The following is a 9753-nucleotide window of genomic DNA, read 5'->3' as shown; positions in this document are numbered from 1 at the left end:
GAGGCAAAGCACCTCCAGATGATAAGAGATGGGAAGAAGGTGGATAGCTTGTCAGTGCAACTAAACTTTGATGATCTGGTATTGCCAGGAAAAGTTAGGATTGGGTATATGAGTTACTATGTGCGAGCATATGTTCCGAAACCAGTGCGTTGCTATAACTGTCAAAGGTTTGGGCATGTGGCGGCGGTGTGTAAAGGCAAAAGGAGATATGCGAAGAGTGGGTGACAACATGCATATGGGGATTGTGGAGAAGGGGTCCAGTTAAAATGCTGTAACTATGGGGGCACCCATAGTGTGGCATATGGGGGTTGTTCAGTGATGAAAAGACAGGTGGAAGTGCAGCAGGTGAGGAGTGAGCGAAAAATCTTGTATGCAGAAGCAGTGAAGGTAGTTCACGCGGAAACAATCGAGGCACGTAGAGGAGCATGTATTCCAGGGCAGATTGGGATGCAGGTTGGGTGTGATGTAGGGAGCAGAATGGGGGAGAACACAAGAATGGTAGTAGACATGAGAAAGGTTGTTACATTTGTGACAGCAGCAATCAATTGTACAGAAAAGTTACAATCGAAGACTAAGAAGATACAGATCATAGTGGAGCAGGCAGTGAGGTATCTTGGGATCACAGGACTGACATGGGTAAATGTACAGGATGACCTCAATAAGGTTGAGAATCAGTCCAGCCAGGAATCATGTATTGGTTGATTTTCATTATGGTGTTAATCCTTCAATAGAATGCCAGAAGTTTGATGGCTAATGGGCAAGAGTTCAAACAGTTTCTTGAGGAGTTACCAGCCAAACCTGATGTGATATGTCTCCAGGAGACATGGCTTAAACCTACTCTAGATTTGGTATTACAAGGTTATGTTGCAGTCCGTAGAGATAGGGTGGCAGGGGGAGGAGGGTGTGCTACTTTTATAATGCGGGGTGTGTGGGAGAGGGAGTTGAACAGGAGTATGTAGTGGTAGAGGTGTGGTTGGGAAGGGGGAATATGGTCCCTTGGGAATGTAGAAGGTCAAAATAGGAGACTGGTAATGTGGTCTGTTTTTTTTAATGATAGTATGCTCTGGGGAGGGTTACAGACTGATGTAAATGGACAAGTGTTGGAGGAACTACTGGATGTGAAAGGGCTTGTGAGTCTTAATTTTTGGCTAGGGGACCAGGATTGACCCAGTAACTGGAAATGAATCTGCTCTGGATCTTACTTTGATCTCAAGTTTAATTGCAGGCAGATGTAGTTGGGAGGTTTTGGAGGAATCTACAGTGGGTAGTGATCACTATCCTATCATGTGTACTGTAGGATTGAGGGAGGAAGAATCAGTAGGAAATGGATTGAGGAGATGGGTATTTGGGAAAGCGGAGTGGGGTCAGTTTCAGGAGTTGAGTGAACAGGAGCTGTCTCAGGTATATCTCAATTCAGATATACAAACAGTCAATGATGGAGTAAGAGGAGCAATAGCGGGGGCCTCAAGGCAGGTGATTCCTATGGGTACGGGGGGATAAAGAGTAACGCAGTCCCCTGGTGGAGGGAAGAGTGTGGAGGAGCAGTGAAGAGTAGGAACAGGGCTTTCAGAATGTTGGAAAGGTCCCATAATTACCAGCACCTGATTCAGTATAAACAAGCACAAGCAGTAGTAAGGAGGATCATTAGGACAGCTAAGAGGGAGTATTGGCGTCGGTTCTGTGGAAACATAGGCAGGACCACTCCTGTGGGAGAGGTATGGGGGATGATTAAGAGGATGAGTGGGGTCAGAAGAGATTGGGATCTCCCTGTGCTGAAAAGTGGGGAGATTGTTACAGGCAGAGATATGGAGAAGGCAGATACAGTACCAGTCAAAAGTTTGGACACACCTACTCATTCAAGGGGTTTTCTTTATTTTAACTATTTTCTACATTGTAGAATAATAGTGAATACATCAAAACTATGAAATAACACATATGGAATCATGTAGTAACCAAAAAAGTGTGAAACAAATCAAAACATATTTTATATTTGAGATTCTTCAAATAGCCACCCTTTACATTTACATTTTAGTCATTTAGCAGATGCTCTTATCCAGAGCGACTTACAGGAGCAATTAGGGTTAAGTGCCTTGCTCAAGGGCACATCAACAGATTTTTTACCTAGTCAGCTCGGGGATTAGAACCAGCGACCTTTCGGTTACTGGCACTACGCTCTTAACCACTAAGCTACCTGCCGCTACAGCTTTGCACACTCTTGGCATTCTCTCAACCAGCTTCACCTGGAATGTTTTTCCAACAATCTTGAAGGAGTTCCCACATATGCTGAGCACTTGTTGGCTGCTTTTCCTTCACTCTGCCGTCCAACTCATCTCAAACCATCTCAATTGGGTTGAGGTCGGGGGATTGTGGAGGCCAGGTCATCTGATGCAGCACTCCATTACTCTCCTTCTTGGTCAAATAGCCCTAACACAGCCTGGAGGTGTGTTGGGTCATTGTCCTGTTGAAAAACAAATGATTGTCCCACGAAGCCCAAACCAGATGGAATGGCGTATCGCTGCAGAATGCTGTGGTAGCTATGCTGGTTAAGTGTGCCTTTAATTCTAAATAAATCACAGACAGTGCCACCCGCAAAGCACCCCCACACCATCACACCTCCTCCTCCATGCTTTACGGTGGGAACTATACATGCAGAGATCATCCGTTCACCTACACTGCATCTCACAAAGACACAGCGGTTGGAACCAAAAATCTAAAATTTGGACTCCAGACCAAAGGACAGATTTCCACAGGTCTAATGTCCATTGCTCCTGTTTCTTGGCCCAAGCAAGTCGCTTCTTTTTATTGGTGTCCTTTAGTAGTGGTTTCTTTGCAGCAATTCGACCATGAAGGCCTGATTCATGCAGTCTCCTCTGAACAGTTGATGCTGATGTGTCTGTTACTTGAACTCTGTGAAACATTTATTTGGGCTGCAATTTCTGAGGCTGGTAACTCTAATGAACTTATCCTCTGCAGCACAGGTAACTCTGGGTCTGCCTTTCCTGTGGCGGTCCACATGAGAGCCAGTTTCATCATAACACTTGATGGTTTTTGCGACTGCACTTGAATAAACTTTCAAAGTTCTTCACATTTTCCGTATTGACTGACCTTCATGTTTTGAAATAATGATGGACTGTTGTTTCTCTTTGATTATTTGAGCTGTTCTTGCCATAATATGGACTTGGTCTTTTACCAAATAGGGCTATCTTCTGTATACCCCCCCACCTTGTCACAACACAACTGATTGGCTCAGACGCATTAAGAAGGAAAGAAATTCCACAAATTAACTTTTAACAAGGCACACCTGTTAATTTAAATGCATTCCATGTGACTACCTCATGAATCATGTTGAGAGAATGCCAATAGTGTGCAAAGCTGTCATCAAGGCAAAGGGTGGCTATTTGAAGAATCTCAAATATAAAATATATACTTTTTTGGTTAATACATAATTACATATGTGTTATTTCATAGTTTCGATGTCTTCACTATTATTCTACAATGTAAAAAATAAGGAAAAACCCTGGAATGAGTAGGTGTGTCCAAACTTTTGACTGGTACTGTATGTTAGCCCAGGCATTTGTTAAGGTGCATAGCTCAAATATTCTGACAGAAGAGGGACAGTGTGGGCGAGAGAGGGTCAGAGGAGAACATCCAGGGGTCCTGGATCAGAGAGATGGTGGGGGGTACATTGAATGGCCCTTTTACGTTGGCTGAGATGAAGAGAGCATTAGCTAAAGCTGCGGTAACATCTCCTGGGAAGGATGAGATGTGTTACATCATGATAGCTCATCTCAGTGACACTGCAATGGGGAAAGTATTGGGCCTTTACAATAAGGTGTGGCAGGAAGGGAAACTGCCTGGAAGTTGGAAGCAGGCGGTAGTGGTGCCAATACGGAAACCAGGGAAAGACCCTACTAGTCCTTCAATCTATAGGCCGATATCGTTGACATCTCACATATGTAAACTTATTTAAAGGATGATAACGGAAAGGCTGACGTACTTTCTGGAGAGTAGAGGACTAATGTCACCAGATCGAAGTGGGTTCAGGAAAAGCAGGGGAATGATGGGACAGCTACTATGAGTTGCCATGTATAACACCGCACTGTGTTCATACAATTCCAGCACTGCTGAGATGAGGTCTCTCCTTGGATCCAGGGGATGGGCTATCAGGAAGAACTTCAATCCCTGGTAGCTGGAACTGTTTACTCTCAAGCAGGCCCTGTGGATTGTAGACAGTTACAGAGGTCATAACAAGTTCAAGGTGATTAGGTGGACGCCGCTACCATACACAGCCATATATTTCATATAAAACTAGAAGTATGTATTTAAAGTCTTTACTTACAGTGTAATCTCAGGACCAAAAACCAAATGTAACAAACTGTGTTTAGATTCCGGGTGCAGAAATAGCTGTAGCGCAGTTCATTGTCAGTTCATTGTCCACCCCTCGCAAAGCCTCGGCCAAACACCCTCCACAGGCCCTCCCATTCCATAAAGTCCACCTGTTAAAATGCATTTCTGTCAAGCACCACAAGAAAAATACAAAATAACTGATACTGAAGTGCCATTGTTAAAATTATTACGTTGTTGATAAGCATTCAATGAAATTACATTAAGATTTCAATTTGCATGTCAAATCTGATTAGATTTCCGTTGTTGTAAACATACTGGGTCTCGCTGTATTGCTTTATAATGGTTACAGACGATTATTACTGTGTGCATGCTTTATGAGTCAGGCAGGCCCTGCTAATTGGTTGCCGGGGCAGGTAGCAACCAATCAGAGCTGGGGGAGGATGTGGCCAGAACCCCATAACCTGATTACCTCCTGATAACCTCCTGATAATTGAAACAGCCTCCACTGTTTCAATTTTGTCATTGTACTCTTTCTGAACATACAGTCGTCAAAGTGCATAGTCGTCAAAGTGTCTCTCGTTGCCACAAAGCACTGCCCCCGTTCCGTGTACAAACACTGCCTTTTAAAATAAATAGACCTCTGTTGCTTTCAGGCATCTTGACAAGGGCACAAAACAAGAATGTAACAAAAGGGCGACTCCGCATAACACCTCCAGAGGGCGCTATGGCACCACTGGCAGGCGAGACTCATCAGGCCTGTGGGCAACTTGCCACGACAGCGGAGAACTGGCGAGCATGCGCAGTCCATCCCTGGGTCCAGTCCATGGTTACAAGGGTTTCAGGCTTCAGTTCGCCAAGAAACCACCTATATTCAACGAAATTTTGATTTCAGTAGCGAGCGGCGACCCAGCTCAAATACTAGAGCAGGATATCTCCTATTTGTTGAGCAAGGGGGCAATCAGTGCAGTACCAGCAGCAGAAAACCAACTTGGCTTCTACTCCCGGTACTTCCTGGTTCCCAAGAAGAAAGGGGGGCAACACCCCATCTTGGACCTATGGGTCCTCAACAGCTATCTGAAAGAATTCACTTTCCGTGTGCTTACGCACAACGTGCTGTCTTGCTCCATTCGGCAAGGTGATTGGTAAACTACAGTTGATCTGCAGGATGCTTACTTTCACATAACCATTCTACCAGCACACAGGAGATTTCTCAGGTTCAACTTTCAGGGCATGGCTTACGAGTATCTCGCTGTCCCCTTCGGGCAGTACTTGCCCCTCAGACTTGCAGCAAGTGTGTGGAGGCGGCATTAACTCCCCTGAGGTGCAGGGGACTCAGAATCTGTGCCTACATAGACGTCTAACTGCTCTGCTCCCACTCACAGGAGTATGCAGCGAGAGACACAGCTATCCTTGTAAACCACCTCACAGAGCTAGGTTTCAGGATCAATCGGATAAAGAGCTGTTTGGTGCCTACACAGACAATAGAATATCTGGGAGTCTGAATAGATTAGATTTATTTTTGGGCCACACTGTCAGACAGGCGAATCCTGTTGTTTCACCAGTGCCTCTCCATATTGAAATGGGGTCATACGATCAAACTCAAGGCATTTTCTGCCTTTTCTTCGGGGCTGTCACATCCTGGGCAGGAAGGCCAACACAACTTTAGTGGCATACATCAACCGCCAGGGTGGCACTCAATCTCTGCAACTGTGCAAGCTAGCCCACAAGCTCATTCTGTGGAGCAACGCACATCTCCTCTCTTTATGCGTGACTGATATCCCAGGCGTAATGAATATAGGAGCGGGGGGATTCCAGAGAGAATCCCCTATACAGGGATTGGAGACTACACCCCCAGGTAGTGGCTCAAGTGTCCGTAGATCTCTTCGCATTAGGCAAAGACACACACTGTCCGCTGTTCTTTGCACTAGCAAGCGGCGACACGCCCCTAGGGGTGGATGCTCTGGCACATCCATGGCCAAGGGTGCAGCTTTACACCAGGAAGAGTAGCTGCTGCCTTGGCAGCAGCTAATGGGGATCTGGAATAAAATACTAAATACAATACAATCCACGTTTCCTCCTCTCAGTTTGATGCTTCCCACTCTATCCAGAGTGAGGGACCAGGGCCTATCCCTCATCCTTATAGCCCCTTCGATGGCTAGGACAATTATGGCTAGCGGAGATCATTTCACTCCTCTACAACCATCCCTGGCAGCTGCTGTTATGCAGGGATGTGCTGACCCAATCGAACTCCTCGTCCGGATATGCTGGCTCTTTGGGCCCGGCCCATGAGAGGATGAATCTTAACGCAACAGGCCTACCGCTGAGAGTCGTGGACACTATTCAGTGCTAGGCCCCTTGTACACGCTCACTTTATGACAATAAGGGGCGTGTGTTTGAGAGATCAGAAACAGATCATTCACTACCACTAGAGGTGCTTTACTTTTTTCAGGACCTTTTTAAAAGCCTTTTCCACTGTGAAGGTGTACCTAGCTGCCCTCTCTGCCTGTCATATAGGCTTCGATAGTAATACAGTTTGAAAACATCCCTTTATTTTTCATTTAATGAAGGGTGTGCGTGGCTTATGCCCAGAGTCCAAGTGGATTGTTGTGGCAGAATTTGGGGTGAGCTGTTGTAACTTCTCAAGGGACATGTTCTGTTTTGAACTGTGATGTTATGCCTTGCATAGACTCCTGTTATGTCGGCACACTAACACAAGGCCATTGTGTTCTGGAACTGTTGCTCTTAGAAAAGAACTGTTGTGTAAACAATATGATTGTATTATCACCTCCCACTATACAGTGGGGAAAAAAAGTATTTAGTCAGCCACCAATTGTGCAAGTTCTCCCAATTAAAAAGATGAGAGAGGCCTGTAATGAGAGAAAAAAATCCAGAAAGTCACATTGTATGATTTGTAATGAATTGATTTGCAAATTATGGTGGAAAATAAGTATTTGGTCAATAACAAAAGTTTCTCAATACTTTGTTATATACCCTTTGTTGGCAATGACACAGGTCAAACGTTTTCTGTAAGTCTTCACAAGGTTTTCACACACTGTTGCTGGTATTTTGGCCCATTCCTCCATGCAGATCTCCTCTAGAGCAGGGATGTTTTGGGGCTGTCGCTGGGCAACACAGACTTTCAACTCCCTCCAAAGATTTTCTATGGGGTTGAGATCTGGAGACTGGCTAGGCCACTCCAGGACCTTGAAATGCTTCTTACGAAGCCACTCCTTCGTTGCCCGGGCGGTGTGTTTGGGATCATTGTCATGCTGAAAGACCCAGCCACGTTTCATCTTCAATGCCCTTGCTGATGGAAGGAGGTTTTCACTCAAAATCTCACGATACATGGCCCCATTCATTCTTTGCTTTACACGGATCAGTCGTCCTGGTCCCTTTGCAGAAAAACAGCCCCAAAGCATGATGTTTCCACCCCCATGCTTCACAGTAGGTATGGTGTTCTTTGGATGCAACTCAGCATTCTTTGTCCTCCAAACACGACGGAGTTGAGTTTTTACCAAAAAGTTCTATTTTGGTTTCATCTGACCATATGACATTCTCCCAATCCTCTTCTGGATCATCCAAATGCACTCTAGCAAACTTCAGACGGGCCTGGACATGTACTGGCTTAAGCAGGGGGACACGTCTGGCACTGCAGGATTTGAGTCCCTGGCGGCGTAGTGTGTTACTGATGGTAGGCTTTGTTACTTTGGTCCCAGCTCTCTGCAGGTCATTCACTAGGTCCCCCGTGTGGTTCTGGGATTTTTGCTCACCGTTCTTGTGATCATTTTGACCCCACGGGGTGAGATCTTGCGTGGAGCCCCAGATCGAGGGAGATTATCAGTGGTCTTGTATGTCTTCCATTTCCTAATAATTGCTCCCACAGTTGATTTCTTCAAACCAAGCTGCTTACCTATTGCAGATTCAATCTTCCCAGCCTGGTGCAGGTCTACAATTTTGTTTCTGGTGTCCTTTGACAGCTCTTTGGTCTTGGCCATAGTGGAGTTTGGAGTGTGACTGTTTGAGGTTGTGGACAGGTGTCTTTTATACTGATAACAAGTTCAAACAGGTGCCATTAATATAGGTAACGAGTGGAGGACATAGGAGCCTCTTAAAGAAGAAGTTACAGGTCTGTGAGAGCCAGAAATCTTGCTTGTTTCTGGGTGACCAAATACTTATTTTCCACCATAATTTGCAAATAAATTCATAAAAAATCCTACAATGTGATTCTCTGGAGAAAAAAAAAGCTCAATTTGTCTGTCATAGTTGTCGTGTACCTATGATGAAAATTGCAGGCCTCTATCATCTTTTTAAGTGGGAGGACTTGCACAATTGGTGGCTGACTAAATACTTTTTTCCCCCACTGTATAAGGGACATGTAACCATTTATTATTTGAGTTCTTCCCTGTGAAATCAGAGATAGAGCTCCCCTGCAGCTGCTTGATTAAAGATTTTTCTATTAAACAATTAAATAGTCTCTACCTTAATCTTTGGATCGAATTTCCCACAACAGGATAGTCCCATCATGGGACCTACAGTATCTATTGTGCTTGAAGCCATTTCACAGCCGCCGTTCAGGCCGCTGGAAAGCATGGGAATAAGATATCTCTCATTTAAGACCACTTGACATACAGTTGAAGTCAGAAGATTATATACACCTTAGCCAAATACATTTAAACTCAGTTTTTCACAATTCCTGACATTTAATCCTAGTAAGAATTCCCTGTTTTAGTAGAGAGTGATTTTTTTTTTTCAGCTTTTATTTATTTCATCACATTCCCAGTGGGTCAGAAGTTTACATACACTCAATTAGTATTTGGTAGCATTGCTTTTAAATTGTTTAACTTGGGTCAAACGTTTCGGGGATCCTTCCACAAGCTTCCCACAATAAGTTGGGTGAATTGTGGCCCATTTCTCGTGACAAAGCTGGTGTAACTGAGTCAGGTTTGTAGGCCTCCTTGCTCGCACACGCTTTTTCAGTTCTGCCCACAAATTTTCTATAGGATTGAGGTCAGGGCTTTGTGATGGCCACTCCAATACCTTGACTTTGTTGTCCTTAATAAGCCATTTTGCCACAACTTTGGAAGTATGCTCGGGGTCATTGTCCATTTGGAAGACCCATTTGCGACCAAGCTTTAACTTCCTGACTGATGTCTTGAGATGTTGCTTCAATATATCCACATAATTTTCCTTCCTCATGATGCCATCTATTTTGTGAAGTGCACCAGTCCCTCCTGCAGCAAAGCACCCCCACAGCATGATGCTGCCACTCCTGTGCTTCACGGTTGGGATGGTGTTCTTCGGCTTGTAAGCCACCCCCTTTTTCCTCCAAACATAACCATGGTCATTATGGCCAAACAGTTCTATTTTTGTTTAATCAGACCAGAGGACATTTCTCCAAAAAGTATG

Source organism: Coregonus clupeaformis, chromosome 1, assembly GCF_020615455.1.
Source record: "Coregonus clupeaformis isolate EN_2021a chromosome 1, ASM2061545v1, whole genome shotgun sequence".
NCBI classification, from domain to species: Eukaryota; Metazoa; Chordata; class Actinopteri; order Salmoniformes; family Salmonidae; genus Coregonus; species Coregonus clupeaformis.
The sequence above is the reverse complement of the archived record's forward strand: the minus strand, read 5'-3'. Positions refer to the sequence as shown.